This window comes from Sapajus apella, unplaced genomic scaffold (genome assembly GCF_009761245.1).
Source record: "Sapajus apella isolate SASKATOON/1434 unplaced genomic scaffold, GSC_monkey_1.0 scaffold45, whole genome shotgun sequence".
NCBI classification, from domain to species: Eukaryota; Metazoa; Chordata; class Mammalia; order Primates; family Cebidae; genus Sapajus; species Sapajus apella.
The window spans coordinates 2,648,497-2,666,209 of NW_022436985.1; the positions used below are offsets into that span (position 1 = coordinate 2,648,497).

Below are 17,713 nucleotides of genomic sequence, written 5' to 3' on the forward strand. Positions count from 1 at the left end.
GATACAGACAAATTTGACTTTGCATTTGGATCTGAGTGCAAATTAGAAAACAGCTTTTCTTCTAAGGTAAATACGCATCCTTTCCATTTGCAGGCCGTCTCTGTTATGGAAAAGGACAACCAGGGAGCTGTTCTGCAGCTAATTTAACACCTGTACATTTGCAGGGTGTACAGTAGGGAGCTGTGTAGCCTAATGACTCAGGTACTGCTACAGAATATTTATGTTCTTTTGCCTTTTGGCTGTTGCAGGGACTTGCAAATAGAATATGTGGAAACGTTTTCAACCAGTTGAGAGAAACATGCTTTTAATGAAAAAGTGTTATTATTTTGAAAGGAACAAAAATGAGGTAGAACACAGTGCTAGAAAACACTTTCCCCAATCTGTGTAGCTTTCAAACCTCCATTCCCACCCCTGGGAAGATGAATTCTGTTGATTATTCTGAATTGTATTATATCCGATAAAGTGCAATGGTAATAAGACCCTCCACACAAATGTGGCATAATCAGAATAATTAGATGTTAGATGATGCCTGAATGATGAGCTTGATGAATGGCAATTCTGAAAGGGAGTGTGGCCTTCCATAGGAGATTGCTGGCAGCCAGGCCCCACCATGGGTGGGCCTTGAGAAAGCAGGGCTGAGGAGGCAGCAAGGAAATATAGGCCAAAGCTCTTGTGGGCATCACCAGAGAACTAGGAAAATCCTGCTTGCGTTGCATTTGTGGTGCTATGAGAGATCCTTGAAGCAGAGGAGGAAAGGCCACTGCAGAAAACTGACCAGGATTCGCCTCAGGATAATTAAATCAAATCATAACTCCAACAAATTAAGGAAAGCTGTAAATCAGGAGGTTGAGATGTGACAAGGGCTTTGGCATATGAGTTTGGGGAACTGAGTGTGATAAAGAGGAAAGGTGGGTTTATCAGAGGGTCACATGGGATTCACTCTTTGCTTACCAAGATGTGTTGTATCTGTGAAATACAATTTCCCTGTTCACTTTTGTTCAGTTCCCAGAAGTGAAGGAAATTGAGAAAGAATCCTGGGTATGTAGATGGAAAGTAAGTGCTGGTGCCAGGGAAAATTAAGAAACTAATAAACTTGCTTTAATCCTCCTCTACTGTTTCCTGTCCATGCCAGCCTCACCCTTTTGCTACCCGGCCATTCTCTTACCACCTATTTCTTGCAATCTATGCTCTCCCATTCTTTCTGTTGACAGTGGGAACCCAAACACTACTTTAGGGTCAGTTGGTGACTCATTGTGTTAACTCTCACAAAAATATTTACACATTAATTGTCTTATATGAATAAGGTAATAAATCATGTATGAAATAAATCATAAATGGTAGATTTTCAGGCATCAGTAATTTTTTTGTGGGGGAGACCATTGACTTCCCACTGTTTCTCATATTATACCAAATATGGTGATTTCTAACTCAGTGTATTCTTAATCTAGTCATTTGTCAAAAAACATCTATCAAGTGTCCATGGTTCTGTGTCAGGCACAGCTCTCAATACTTGAAAAATGACTGCAAGATAAAGGTCAGTTCCTTCAAGGAGCTTACAGTCTAGAATTGGAGGGTAGCTAACATAAGATTGATCAAGTGTGAGAAAAGAAAAGCAGGGTCCGTGGAAATCTGCACTGGCACAGCTGTGCCACACAGATGGCATTCAGGAAGCATATTCTTCATGGAAAAGACAATATTCATATCAGATTGGAATTTTGTATCAAGCGATGTTAACATAGCACAGAGGATTGAGAAGGGCAGTTTGGAGCAAAGGGAGAAACAGATGTGACATAAAAAGGCGTAAAGCAGCACACTCGGAAGACTTAAGCCAGTTGGCATGACTTGAATGTGAGTGTCGGGGAAGAGAGGAGTAATGACCAGAGATGAGATGAAGAAACTCATGAAGGGCCCTGTGCCAACCAGGAAGTGGACATTTACATCATAAAGACATAGGTAAGATTTAAAGCAGGCATTGACATGACTAGAATTGGGTTTTAGGAAAAAAAAAAAACATTCCACAGCATTACAGAGAAGTGGTGGGAGGGAGTGATGACAAGAGGCCAAGGGAGGCCAGTTAGGAGACTCCAGCAGTTGTTAGGCAAGAAATGGGAAGGTCCTTAATAAAGGCAGTAGCAGCAGATCCTGGCAAAAGGGGCCAGTTGGAGGAAACATAATGACTAGTCGGAGATCTGCAGTTACCCCTGCTGAAATCCATCAGAAAAGTTCCAAGTTAATAATTAGCTATATTCTCTTATATATCACTTAGCCAACTAGTATTATTTTAAGTTTACAAAGAGAAAAGATTGTGAACTGATGTATGAATTTCTAATCTACCTAATTTCCTCCCGTGAAATTCAAGTTTGTACTGCAGTATGTGAATTATTTAAAATATATGCACTTTTCCTGTAGTGTGCAGATTTATGGTTGGATACAAAACATCCTGATGCTAAACATATGTGAACATTCATTTTTAAAAATCAGGAAACTAGAGAGTTACTATTTCCTGCAGGAACTTCTAAAAGAAACCAAAAAAGTAATATAATGTGCCAGAAAGCTCAAGGGAATGGATAAAGTAAATTACAAGGAAGGTAAACCTGGCCACCCAAAAGAAGATAACTTTCTCTTTAAAATTCTGCCCTATGTGCCCATAATCAGATAGGCTGAGTGACTTACAGAGGACCCTTTATGGACATCTGAGGGGTTTTTTGCCCCCTAGACCAAAAACATAAATCTTCTTTCTCTAATAAAGACATTTCAAGCAGAAAGTTATGATAGTATACTCAATATCTTAAAGTCAGATATGCCAAGACATTGGAAGACATCCATCTTCCCCATCCTGGCCATTCTCTGGTTTGTCCCGAGGGGCTGTGGCATGTGTTTTCTTTGAAATTTTCAATAAAAGATAAGAAAATAATTTCTTTTGGATCATCAGCTTCCCCTGCAGAACTCCTGCTAGGTTGGCTTGTAGAGACAATTAAAAAAAGCATTTGCTCAGTTTAGGTGGACATTGTTATTGCAGCATTTGTCCCTTTCCTGACAAATTACATTATGCCTCTGCCCTCCGAACCATTAGAAGGTCCAGAGGGAGCCAGGTGGTGGTAAGCGGGGGCTGATCTCACATTTGTCAACCCTGAGGCAGAGCCAGGCTGAGCGTCCAACTCCCTTTGATTCTGTACACTGGCAAGCAGGGGGGTAGGGGCTTGATTGGGGTGGGATCCACTTTTGAATGCTGTCATTTGCCTCTGAGCAGAAGGCCATCGTCTCTAGTGTTCAGAGTGAATGTGATGCCCCCAGATCTGTTCAATAATTGCCCTGATTTCTGCCTGAGGGTTGACTTTCTTCTAGCTAAATGCTGCATCCCCTCACACTCCCCCAGCACTAACAAAGTGGCTCTTTCATTCTGCTCTGGGCGGTAGCAGCATCCTTTTGCCTGCGCTTCAGCTCTGAGTCTGATTCAGCATCACAAACTTCCCTTTGTGAGTATCTCTGACTCCACCCTCTTTTCTTTCTCACTGAAAAATAATGGGGTATTTTAGTTAATGCTGAAACATCTGTTGAATTCTAAAGAAGAGGTGGAGTCTTTAATAACTGTGCATAAGTAAGAGAAGACACGTAACCCCTTGGGTGAAATATGTTGGTCTTTTTCTTTCTTGCTTGCTTGCTTTTTTAATTTAATTTTATTTTTTTGAAATGCAGTCTCACTGTGTAGCCCAGGCTGGAGTACAGTGGTGCAATCTCGGCTCTCAGCCTACTACAGCCCCTCCCGGGTCCCGATTCAAGCAGCTCTCCTGCCTTAGCCTCTCAACTAGCTGGGATTACAGGAACGTGCCACCATGCCTAGCTAATTTTTGTATTTTTAGTAGAGATGGGTTTTCACCATGTAGGCCAGGCTGTTTTTGAACTCCTGATCTCATAATCCACCCGCCTCGGCCTCCCAAAGTGCTGGGATTACAGGCCTGAGCTACTGCACCCTGCCAAGTCTTTTTTCTTTTTATTAACGGAACTGCGACCTAGAAGGCAGTATCATGCATTTAGAGTGGTACAGGGACATTGCAACCCAGTGGATTAGGGCTAGTTTTAGAAAGATGCAGATATGATTAAGAGCTGAATTAGTCCAGGAAAACAGTGCCTAACTTTTCTGAAAATCAGTTGTGTCATCTGCAAAATAAAGGCAGTAACACCCACCTTACAGATTGCGGTACAAGTATTATATAATAGTACAGTAAGGTACTATCATGGAATGCTAAACACCCCTCGATCACTAGCAGGTACCATTTTCATTGCCATAGTTGTTTTTCTACTTACACTCTGATCATCCACTGTAAGAGAGGAGAGCCATCAGCCCGCTGGGAGATTGGGTATGCAAACACTGGTTTAACGTTAAGTCGGCTGAGCTACACAAAGGCCCTCCTTAGTGTCAGGCCAATTCTAGGCGCACACAGAAGTGCACAGCAGCAGCACTGCTTCCGTCCTGATGGACCACAGCCTCTTGTGGCAGGTGAGGAATGGAGCCAAGCAGATCCTCAAACAAGTCAAGAAATAAATAGAATGCTTGTGAATGCGATGAAGAGGAGAAACAACTGAAATAGGGCGGAATGGGAGCTTGATTTAGTTTGCCTGGTAATCGAGGGTCTCTCCAAGAGGCACATCCCCGACTGGACTCATAGAGGATAATTGTTCAGTACCAAAACATTGTGCCTACCTCCACTAAGTAGTTATTGATTTAAGGATACACAGAAGATAAAAAGCAATTGCGAATTCAAATAGAAAGTTTTACACGTTTGTATTTTATTCATCAGAGCAACATTGATGCACATTTGAAAAATAGAATTATACGTATGTGTAGGATATATTGTTGATTCTTTCTGAAGATAATGCTGGATTTGCATTTGGAGTTAAGAATGTGGAATTTTAACATTATCCCGAGTGTCTTGAATTGTTTGATGTCTGCAGGTTGGGAATGACTAATGAGAGTGCGAAGATTAGACAAGAAACACAAGACTCCTGAGCCATATTTTTATTTTTCCCCTAAAGCTAAACAAAGACCAAATAAGCCACTTAACTTATTTGAGTCTTTTTGTCATTGGAACGAGGATAGTAATGCTTGTTATTTAACCTCCTAATAATTGTGTGAGGTGGAACTAATTTGATAGATAGGAATGTTCTTACAAAGCGTTTCGAACTACGTAAGGATGAAGTACTGACAGTGGCTTGAAATAAGAGAATCAGGTACTCTGGAATACAAGTCAATTGTTTTTTTTTTTTTTGTTTTTTTTTTTTTTTTTTTTTTCAAAAAAAAAAAAGTTAAGGTGTGTACTTCTTCCTTTTTGTAAATTCGAATCATGGGCAGCTCTGCTGACACCAGCTACCTCAGTCTGTGTTTATTTTTCTAAATGATGTGAATGTGAGTCAAATCACAGGCTCTCAAGTGAAAGGGGGTATCATTCTCAACCCTCTAATCTTCAGGAAGGTTATTCCATGTTATACTTAAGGTTATACTTACATGCTGTAGATCACCCTTATCTCATACTCGAAGTAGTTAGAAATGTCTTTCTCTTTTTAAAAATCTTGTATACATTTTCCGCTCTCTTGTATATAATGTAAACCCAGAAATAAATTTTTGCACATTTTTATATTAGAAATATTTTAGTGCCCTAAGCACAAATATTTCACTGTATTGAAGGACCAAACTTGATTCTCCTTTTTATTAAACAGTTCAGTGTTCAGTTAGTATATTTCCAATAACACTGACTGTGCTACTTTTTAATATTGGGTAACAAATGCTTTGCTATTGAGAGAGTAAGATTTCCCTTAGGAATCTAACATGCAGAAGATGAGCAATTCAAAAAATATTCTCTAATCATTACATCTTTTAATATTTTCAGTTTAGCATAATTCACTCCAAAGACAAAAACACTAATGAAAACAGACGGAATGTATTTATGTGATACAGAACAGAAAAGGAACATTGCAGGTGAAAATTCTTGGTATCTTGTAGACAGAGAATTTTAGCTAGACAATGGAAGTATTTTCATTCCACAGAAGTCTCAAAAATACTTCCAGCCATTTAAAGCACATAGCAGATTAGATACTTCAAAAGAATATGAGTGCTCTATGACAATGAAATATGCTTGCTGCATTTTGTATTCAATTTTATAAAAATCTGCTTTGAGGTCTTTATAGAATTGTTTTAACAATTTCTTTTAAAATGAATGTACTTTACAATACATTAACAATGTAAAGCCACTTAATTTACAGATTAAGTAAATGTGTAATACATTTTTTACCATAACAGTAAAACATGACATTTAAAAAGTCAAATAATTCCTTACTAATCCCTGAGCATCCCTCTTACTTTTGACTCTAATCATTTCTTCTGGATTTTATCCATGTATTCCTAAGTAGAGTGTTTCTTCTATTATTCTTAACATTTTTAGCCATCTGTGATTGACTTTCAACTATTGCAAATTGAAATTTCGCCCTGTTATGAGCCCTTTTTCCAACCCACATGCTCCCCTCTCCTATCTGCCCAATACAGTAATATAACGCCTTTTTGTTAAATTAGTGTTAAGTGTTTACAAGCCTGTGGTTGTACAAATGTTATTTGAAGGTGAATTATCATATTAATTTATTTATTTTCTTGTACGACTTCTTATTTTCATTGAAGTTAATAACTTCCCTTTTGTGCTTCTCTTTCCTCATCCTTAGATTTCTATGTACTAACATTAAGGGGTATGCCTAAGTACTTCCAAAAATACTATAAACCACACACATCGTGTAATTTGTATACTGTTCTTCAGATGCAATATTTCTGGAGACCCCTGCCCTCTGTCCCTGCTGTAGCATTATTTGTTTTTCTCCAGGAATGTTGCACCAGTGAGGCGTCCACCTGCGATTTCTCTGCCCACTGCCCTGCCTCTGCCCTCTCACTTTTGCTGTGCAACCTGCCTCTTGAAATTCCTCACATCCCTTTGTACGTTTTACTCCCCAGAACTGGTAAAACATACCTTTAGCATCTTCCTCAGAATGGATAATGAAGGCAGATAAAATTTTAGTGCCCTTGTATCCCAAAAGATAACTTTATTCTCTTCATATAGTCCATTGATACTGTGCTGCATATAAAATTCCAGATCTTTATAATCTAAAACTTTAGATTTTAATAATTCATCTTATTTCCATATTCAGTGTTTTTGATAACCTTAATCTGCTATTGTCTACTCTCCCATTCTCTTTGTTCTAGTGTTTGTGGCTTTTCTGTTTCTTCGCTGGAATTGGGGATTTCAGAAGCAAAGTACAGTCATTCTTGTGTAATCAATAAGTTAGACCTCCTTCATGAACCCCCTAAAATATGTCCATTTAACATTATGTCTGTTAAATTAGACATCTGTAACCACTGAATTATTTTGATATTAAAGGCAAATGTTTGTATTTTTGAGTAAGCACATTTTTAAATCATGAAATTGTTGAAAGTATAGTTTGAAGTGAACTTTTGAAAAATATATAAATTGCTTTTTCTTTAACATTTTGAAACCTTAAAATTTGAATCTGAATTTAATTCTTCAGAATCATATAATATATTTAATTTCTCAGTCTTTGATTTGCTCTATAAATTATGCTCAGGAATTTAAACTTAGAAATAAAGAATGAGTAAATGTTGTTAGTGAAGTAGAGTGGCTTATGGGACTGACAGTGAAAGAAATCAGGGGTTTTGACCCAGTTTTTATTATGTAACCTATTTTTGTTTTTGCCATGTACTGATAAATTTGGACTATGAATCAAGACTGCCCTAGTTGCATCACATGTAAGCCCTGTCTAAACTAGAGTTGTCGAGTTTCATTTTGGAGAAATGAGATCAGGGATGGCCCTAATGGAATGAAACAATAACTTTTCCGATGATGTCAAGGTCTTTGGAAATCCTGCCATGTGCCATGATACCTGTGGATCATGGCATCCTCTCCAGGACGCCCATGCTGTATAATGCAGAGCATTAACTGAAGGGGAGAGAATGGCTCGCCCAACCTAACATTAGTACAGATGAAGCATTCCTACAGATGGGAAGCAGAGCACTGAAAAGCAATGACATTGCAAAACCAGGAAGGCCTGTTCTCATTTAGGACCAGTAAACTGGTTTTTCATGTGGGGATGAAGTTAAAAGTCATGATATTGAGGAGTTAAGAAATATTGAAATCATACCTTTATCTAGCATAAAAGTCTATTTGTATCTGTTTCTTTCAGTCCTCGTTAAATTAAAGCAGTGGTCTCAATTTTTTCCTAGTGCCACAGAATACTCCTAACATTTGCTAATCTTCATTTTTAACAAATAGATTCACCTTAGGCCCCAGGCATCTGGCAAGCAAAAGAATCTAAGCAAATGATGAAATATAGTTTTATGTTCATTTTACATTATGGTAACCTATTGATGACAGTTGATATTGGTTTCCATTTACTGTGATGATGCACAGCTTCCTCTTATAATAAATGTGCTCAATGAAAACATTAATCGATTTCAACAAAAATATTCTCAAATAATAGTAAAGGCAGTGAGCAAATATATCAGAAATTTTGAGCATGGTGCACACACAACTAATATATGGGAATTGCAGTTATGGATCAATAAAACAGGAGACCTGGACTTTGGTTCTGTCCATGGCAAATGTATGACCTGGGCAGTTAATTTAACTTTTCTTTGCTTCTACCTCCTCATCTAAAATGAGGAGTCTGCTCAGATCTCTTAATAAACCCCTTATATTTCTTAAATTTTGAGATTTCAAGGATTTTCTTTGCACTTAATATATGTACAGGTTGTTTTGGGTTTGCTGCAACTAGCAAGGAGGAAAAGATTATGATCAGCTGATGATAACCACCCAGGTCATCTCTCTGAGGATCACTGAAATGATGGAATAAGAGACTAACTCTCTCATAGAGCTTCAGAGCTTATAGTGAAAAGGAAGAGTTCTTTGATTCCCCTTGCAGGACCACAGGATGTGCGACAAGAGTGTGGCGAGCCTGCTCAGTCCCCCCACCACTGAAACCCCTGCAGGCATGGGGAGCATGCAGATGGGCAGGTATAGAGGCCGGGCGAGTACCTCAGGCTCCAGCTCTGCAGTAGTGTCTAGGGGTGGGTCCCTGCAACTCCAGATATACAAAGCTCTTTCAGCTTTGCTGTCCGCAGATGGCTTGAATGTTAGCCAGCTCAATGGACCCTCTGCTTTTCTGCAAGAGCAGAGGGCCAATATGACAGCTTTCTGTACCCCAAGCTCTTATCTAGCACCCCAGAAGACTCAGGTCATACACAGACTCAAAGAATGAATGTGAGGTTTTATTGAGCGGTGGAGGTAGCTTTCAGCAGGATGGATGGGGAGCAGGAAGTGGGGCATGGATGGGAAGGTGATCCTCCCCTGGAGTCAGGTTGCCCAGTGGCTAAACTCCTGTCAGCGTTCAGATCTTCCTCCTCTTCTTCCTTTCTCTACCATGTTGTTCCACTATCTATCTGCTAGTCTGCTGACTTGCTGATCTGCTCTGGAGCTTGGGGTTCAGGGTTAATATGGGTGCAGGATAGGGGGCATGGTGGGCCACAAGGCAACTTTTTGGGTGTAAAACCAGGAATGCCTATTCTCATTTAGGGCAGCGGATATCCAGGCTTGAGGATGAGGCCTTTGCCAGGGAACCGCCCTCTTGTATCCAGTATTTTCCTGTCTCCTGTTCATATCAGTAGCACCCTTAGAAATCACGAAGATGGACTCTCCCTGCCACCATTTATTTAATAAATGAGAAAACAAGTGTTCCAGAAAACATATGTGGCCCATTGTTACACAGTTGAATAGTAACAGGCAAAAAACTATTTATATCCATGGACTTTGGCCTAGAACCCTGGCTCCACTTTGGCTCTCTTCAATGCATATCATTATGGCCTTGGAATATGATTTTCCGGACCTTATTATGCTTTTAAAAAGGAGAGTGACACCCTGGATGCTGAATTTTTTTTTTTTTACGCCCAGTACATTCAGAAATACAATGAGTTTCATCAATACCAGCAGCTAATAAAAATGACTCAGGACTACTTTTGTTTTTGACATACTTTGGGTAGTTCTGTCCAAAAATATTCTATTTCTCTTTGATTTTTAGATCTAACTGAAATATGGGATATCCCTGGACCTCTCCCAGAGAACGTTATGAAAATTAGCAAACATTGTTAATGATTTCAGAATTGTATACAATTGCATTATTAATTTATTTTTTTTCAATTGGTGGTGTAAAATAAAAGTGATTCATTTAAAAAAAAAAAAAAAGGAAGAGAAGAATGTTTATGTGCTTTTTGGTTTTTCCCTCCTAGGCCTTTAGAGTCTATCGACTCTTCATCAATTTAATTATTGTATTATGTATGTCTAATGTACTCACCACACAGGAGGCTAAGTAGTTTCCTTCCCCCAAGGTAGCTTTCTATGGCTAGAAAACGATCCATCTGTGAGCCACACTGGCCTCTTCGGAAATACCCTCCTATCGATTACAAGAGAGAACTGTAAAAGATTATTCAAGAAACACTACTGAGGAAACAGATCAGTGTTTCTTTAATTATGACCTAAAGCAAATTCTTGAAACAAGGATTGAACAAGATCCACAGAGCACCAAAGAACTGTGCAGTGGGTGAGTAAGCCAGATAGAGATGGATATAGACCAGAAGAGATGCACTTGGGAAATGGTAATCCACCTGCAGTTGCTACGAATATGGAAAATATCTATTTATTTTATTTCAGTAATAAAGGTATTATATTTAAAATATTTACAATGTCTCCCAAAGGGGGACAAAGTTTTGAAAAGTAGTAGAAATAAAATGAAAATATTAGCAGGTATATTGAGCACTATTGACTTCTCTCAACTGAAACTTTCAGTGCCCTCCTGCTGTCTATCAAATTAAAAGCCTTCCTGTCACCTCCACACTGAGCTGGTTCCCACGTGTGAGTCGCAGCTACTGAGCAGCAGCTGGGTTCCAGCCCACCTGTCCTGTTCAAGAACACGCTCAGGATCGCTCTACCAACATAAGTTTGCTCACACTGTTTCCACAAATGTTCTTCTCCCAGCAGATCCCAGTTTCTGCCTTTGGAAATTTCAATAATTCTCACAGGCTTATTTCATGGCCTTACCCTGAAAAGCCTCTCCTGATTATCTCAGATAGATTAAATCTTTTTCTCTTGTTTCATTTTTATTGCCGACCACACTCACTCCTTGTTCTACTTAGTAATTATTGGCACACATGTCTAATTCTCTCTTTCTTCGCCCAAGACTGTGAAGTTCTAGACATTCTATGGAACACAGCAGTAATTTATACTCATCAAATTGAAGATATCTTAAACACCTTAACATTGTATTTTGAAAGAAATGGTATTCTCATACATGAAAAAGTGAATCACTGAAAATTCAGATCATTGTTAGGACCATAGAAGAAATGTCTCAGAGACTTATTAGCTTCTTAATTTAGAATAAAGAGGGCAATCTCTTTAGGCTAGGGGACTCTAAAGAAATTGCTGCCAAGGAACTAGGATTTAAAATAGATTTAGAAAGATTCAGCTAAGTGCAGATAATAATCTAGAGAAATGGCATGGACTCAAGTGTAGAGGAGGAAAGTATAGGCTACAATCAAAAGACAGAGTGACTAAATATGTGTTATGGCATATTTACATAGTGATAGAGGGTTGCTACAGCTTGCAAAATATTTTTCTTTATATTATATGTGTCCTCAAATACTACCCTATAACATTAAGGTACCATAATGTTTTAAGGCCTTCTGGGATTATCTGTTTATTTTTCTGTCCTATTTATCTGTGTGATCAGAAACAGGGGAAACCATTATTATGCACTTTTATTCCCCTCAAGGCTAAGCACTTTTTAAAGAAATAAACACATGAAGAATGATCGTGCTGATTATACAAAATAAGTCCCTGAGAGAAGTGTGCTTGATCACAGAGCCCACACTTAAACATAAGGCTTCCTTGTCTGGCCAGTGCTCCTAGCATGCTAGGACAGCAGGCCTAGGCAGAAGAGAGGAATCTGAAAATGTATATCCGATGAATGTTATAAACAGAGTAGCAGCCATTTAAAAAAGAGAATGAATGGAGTAACACAAATGATATCTAAGATGTTTCATAGCATCGATTAGAACGCATTCTGAAAAACGTTACAAGTAGGTAGGAATGGGTTTGAATGAAGATGTTGTACTAGTAGCATTACATTTCATAAAATTTAAAAAAACAACTACAAATGATACATCCTTAGAAACAGCTTTTAGGCAAAAACTAGATAATTGATATGTGAAATGGCATGAATTCAGGAGAAGCGGCTATTTCACCAGTTTCTCTAGCAATAACCACTGTCCACATCTTCAAAAACCACGTAAGACACCACTTCCAAAAAGGCCTCCTTGACACATTCCATTGTACTGTAATATCTCTCGAGCTTTCAATTAAAAATCTGTATTGTTTGATTTTCAGCTATGCATCTGGGGATTACAAAGGTGAATGAAATACTGTCCCTGGCCTCCTCCTAGAGGGGAGTATATCACACAACTCTGCTCAGAGCCACTGAGTCTCACCTGCTTCAGGCTCTGGGCTACTTGTTATACCCTAAACAGGGGCACTGATTCAGCTTCTCGGGGTTAGACTCAAAATATCATGAAGAGGTGCTGAACATATATGTTGAGTGCTTTGGATTATTACCCAATCTGTATCAAATTTTTGGCGTGGGGCACAGTGGCTCACTCCTATAATGCCAGCCCATTGGGGTGCCAAAGTGGGAGGATTACTTGCCTAGGAGTTCAATACCAGCCTGGGCAACATATTAAGACCTCGCCAGTTCAAAAAGGTACAAAAAAACCCTTAGCCTGGTGTGGCGTTGCACTCCTATAGTCCCAGCTACTCAGCAGACTGCGGTGGGAGAATTGCTTGAGCCTAGGAGTTCAAGGCTGCTGCAGTGAGCCATGATCATAGCACTGCACTCCAGCCTGGGTGACAAAGTGAGATTCTAAAAAAAAATAGAAAAAATAAAAATAGGAATAAACATATTATTAGACCCTATGTTTTGTTCAGCAGCTTTAGTACCTTCCCAATGTCTACCCTAATGTATGCATCCTGTATTGCATATAGTAGGCATCCATTAAGAACAAATTGAAGCTTCCAAATTAAATATATTGAATTTAAAAAAAAAAACCCTCTAATGTTATATCTCAAGGACAAAAAGTATTTCTTTTAGTGAGAAGATCATCTCAAATTAAAAAAAAAAGAAAGAAAATACCTTATTCAAAAACTCAGTTGTTAGAAGAAAATAAAATTAGAATATCAATGAAGAAAGAACGCATTTGTTGGCAATTTGGCTTCAGATGTGATTTGGCAGCTGTGTTGGTTTCCTCCTCCCCTGTAATAATGATCACAAATTAGCAGCTTAAAATGTCCATTTATTATCTCACAGTTTCTGTGAATTAGGTGTCCAGGCAGGGCTTACCTAGGTCTCACCAGTCTGCAATGCAGCTGTTGGCCAGGGGCACATTCTTATCTGAGGCTCAACCCAGGGTGGGGTGGGGGACTGGATGGTTGATCCACTTCTAGACCAACTCAGGTTGTTGGCAGAATTCATCTCATTGTGGCTGTGGAACTAAGGACCACATTTTCTTGCTGGCTGTGATCAAGGTCTATTCTCAGCTTGTATAGACTCCTTGACATTTCTCCTCTCTCAGAACATAGCAGCTTACTTCTTCAAAGCCAGCAAAGTATAATGCAACCTAATCATAGGAAAGACATTCTGTCACCTTTGCCAGATTCTATTAGTTAGAAGCAAGTCACAGGTTCCATGGGCACACAAAGAGAGCAGATCATGTAACTCATTATTATCTGCTTAGAATGTGTTCACTATGACAATTTGTCCACTACAGTCTATATATATGCAAAAGATTGGGCTACCTTTATCTATAACAATGTCAGACACAAAGTCTAATGACTGGGAATTTGACTATTAATCCAAGAAATATGCCTGTGAATATATGAAGGCATTGTGCTCAATTAGAGGTAAACGATGGAGGTGAAGTCCCTATAGCTGTAAAGCATAATCTAATGGAGGGAGGCTAACTTTAAAAACAAACAAACACAAATCCTACTCCCATACATAATTAGTTTCTAATAAGTACTGAGGAGGAAAAGAGCAGGGTTCTAAGAAAATGACTAATGAGGAAAATCCACTTGGGTGCTATGAGAGAGAATAATAAGAAAAAGTACTTTGAAGTTGGTAATCAGGGCGCACTTCCCTAAAGAAATGTCATTTGACTACCTAAAGAAGGCCTAGAAGTTATTCAAGAGATAGAAAAGAAAACGAGATAGAGGAAAAAGTGCAAAGGCCCTGAGGCAGGAACAATTAAGTCCTTCAGAGAGAGTAGAAAAATACCAGTATGCCCTGTGGATTGACAAAGGTGGGGAGCTAGGAAGGGGATTCAGGCCATCAGGAGGATTTTAGATTTATCCTAAGTGCATGGGAATCCATAGAAGAATTTTATACAAGGGAGCGACATAATCCAATTTGAAAAACACTAAAGGAAAAACAGTCTTTTGCATTTTAAAAAATCCTCATTAACTTGAAAGGGTTCTTGCCTCTTGCATGTAGTGTGATGCTTTTCTGTGGCATTGTTGACAGTATTTCCCAGGTAGTCTCTAGGGAAGATGCTGCCTAATTAAAGTAATTGGTACTTAATCATGTCTTAGTTAACATTTTTAGAATACTGCTTTTAGCATGATACTTCCTATGTCACTTTTTTTTCTCTTTTTAAAGCTAATGATTGTATTTTTATTTAGGGACTTAAAAAACATTGCAGGTGGCATACTTCTGTTGATATTTGTTATCCTAATTTTGTCTAAGGCATTAGAAAGTCCTCTGTGATATAAATAGAATTATCTAAGTAAACTGATGTTATTTTTGATGATTTCAGGAGAGACTTAAAGAACCTAGATTCTACATTTTTCCTGTATTATTCAGAGAATTCGTGGAGTAAAATAATATTTCCAGGTTTTCTCTCAAGTAAGAAATAATACTTTTTTCCTGTGATTTTTAGCTAATTAGCTCTAAAACAGCATTTATATATGAAAGCTCTCTGCAGTGACTCCATTCCCATGAAGAATTCATTGTAGGCAGAAAAAGGACACACTGTTGAAGTTTTTTCGCTACCAATTAAATAGCAAAATAGCAAAAACCGTCCCACTGAGAAAGCACAGACTAAACCTTATCTTATTAAGACAAAGTCTAGATGCTTTATTTACTTGTGCTTGAAAATCAATTCCCTGTTGTCTTCTAGACATATTTAATTTGCAACAGAAATAAGAAACAGGAGGCATACCTTCATTGCTTTGTCTAAACTAATAATTAAAATGAGAGTTTTTATTTTCAAATGGACAGCATTAGCAAGTCAAAGATGGGTTAGAATGACACAAACACTACATAGATAATTATCTGCTATAGCAGAACTTTCTTTATCTTGTGCTTAGCAAACACACAATTGTTGAATGAATGAATGATTGAATGAATGAAGTTAGATTAGTGCATTGCATCTGTTATCTCAGTGGTTTGGTAGACAGTCTGCAGAATCTGGCCACCAAAGCTGGGCAGCACTGGGGTGAGGATCAAGGATGATGGTTTCTTGGTTGCAACTTTGGTAAAATGAAAAGTAGATTCAATTATTTAGCAGTAGAGGACACCTTTCCATAATATGCTGGGAAGACATAATAGTTTGTTCTACTAGTCAAGTAGCTTTGATGAATCAGGTAAATTGATTTGATGATAAGCATGGAATCCTGTGTTTTCATTTGCATGTGTTCAGTGATACAAATTTTCTTCCTGTACTTTGGGAGCGAGGATGTATGTTATCCACTGTAGTATTTTACATAAGCAAAAAAAAAAAAAAAAAAAAAAAAGTACATTTGGCTAGTTCTTATTGGGAAATTGTGTCCCAAGGGTGCAATAAAGATGCCAATTTTATGCAACAGATGTAGAACTGGACACATTGAATTATGAAGATGGAGCAGAATGCAGACAATTAATAATGCTACTGCTCTAAAATATAGATGAGTTTTAAAGCAATGTTTTTGTTAGTTGTCTTGATGTTGTACAATAAGAGGATTTCTACTCCCTGCTTTGCACAGTTAATTTAAGTGTTCTTTATTCTGTAAAGTCTATGCCAAATAGCCTGAAAGGCAGTCAAAACTGAGATGCTATTTTTTCAATATATGGACATTTGTCCAAGGGATTGAATTTTAAGGATGGTCTTGGCCATATCATGTTCATTCATGTCCTATGCATTGAATGACACAAATATACAAAATATATAAAAAGAGTTATGTCAGTTTCTATTTGCAATTTATTATGTTCATTGTACTTTTTCTATTTTGGAAGAATGTATTTAGGATGTACTTAAAATTAATTATTAGTGTAATATTAATGGGAAATTAGGAAGGATATAAAGAAACCAAGTTCTTTGCCTAGGTCATAATTAACTAAATCCTTTCGATACTTGAGTATTTTCTTACTAACTTTTCTCTAATGCTGTTATCCAAAACCCCTTGGTAGAATGGGATTAGCCAAATATCAGTTGTGAATTATCACATCCATACTTGCTTAGTTGAAAATATAAGAGAATGGTGTGGATTTAAATGTACCAATTTATTAACCTTGGAATTTGTTAGACATTTTTGTTTTGCATAAAGCACTTATATTTCTCAGAAATATGAGTGGAACTTCTGTTATGTTCTTAAGAAATTCATCTTAATTCCCACTCATCAAAAAGCTGCATTTCCTTTCTGCATCCTGCTCCTTTGGCATCCAAACAATACACACAAGACTGCTCACCCTTCCTTTATTTCCCTGCCCCTTCTCTGGCACTCAGCTCCTGACTTCCTCGACCTTGAATGCATCAAACCCATGACTGCATAGAGCCTAGCACAATAGGGGCTTTGTAAATGTTGGCATGCTTAAGCTTTTTGGGCTTTGATTCCCCTACCTGTAAATTAGGTATAAGGACAGTACCTACCTCATAAAGCATTCATGAAGATTAAATGAGCTAAATGCAAACTAAGTTCAGTTGTTAACATGCGGTCACAATCAGGAATAATGGTTTCTTGGTTGCAACTTTGGTAAAATGAAAAGTAGATTCAATTATTCAGCAGTGGGGGCTTTTATGGGCTTTGAATGGCAGAATGTATGCTGATGGGTCCATGGGTAGGCTTGGAAAAAGCACCATTCGATTGGTTGAAAGACATAATTCAGAAGGAACCAATCTAGAGAGTGTGGGTAAGACAGGGATCGAAGTTTTCACTCTGGTGCTGGACTCTATCCGAAACTGGCACCTCAGTTTTCAGGCTTTAAACTGCCCTTTGGCTTAAAGATCAGGTTTCACCAGGAAGCCATCCCTAGCTGCCTAGGAATTTGTCTATTTCCTGTTGCTATCATCATCATCATCATCATCATCATCATCATAATTTCCTTTAGATAAAATTAATTACTCATTACAAGTAGAGATATTTCCCTGAGAAAATAAAATGTATATCATTTCTCTTTCTTCTCATCTCACAGGCATAGTAAATTTTCCAAGGACCCTGGAATCACGCCTCTAACACCTTTGCTTTAAAGGGAAAAGCAAGAGACCCAGCAGAGGGTTGGAATATCTTACCCAAGATTATAGAGCTAATTA

The 17,713-nt window shown here is 38.1% G+C and overlaps 1 protein-coding gene across 2 annotated transcripts in view; it reads left to right on the forward strand.

The window, feature by feature from the left end:
* Nucleotides 1-17,713, forward strand: part of UNC5C (unc-5 netrin receptor C) — a 393,986-nt gene that overhangs the window by 137,524 nt on the left and 238,749 nt on the right. The window lies entirely within an intron of this gene.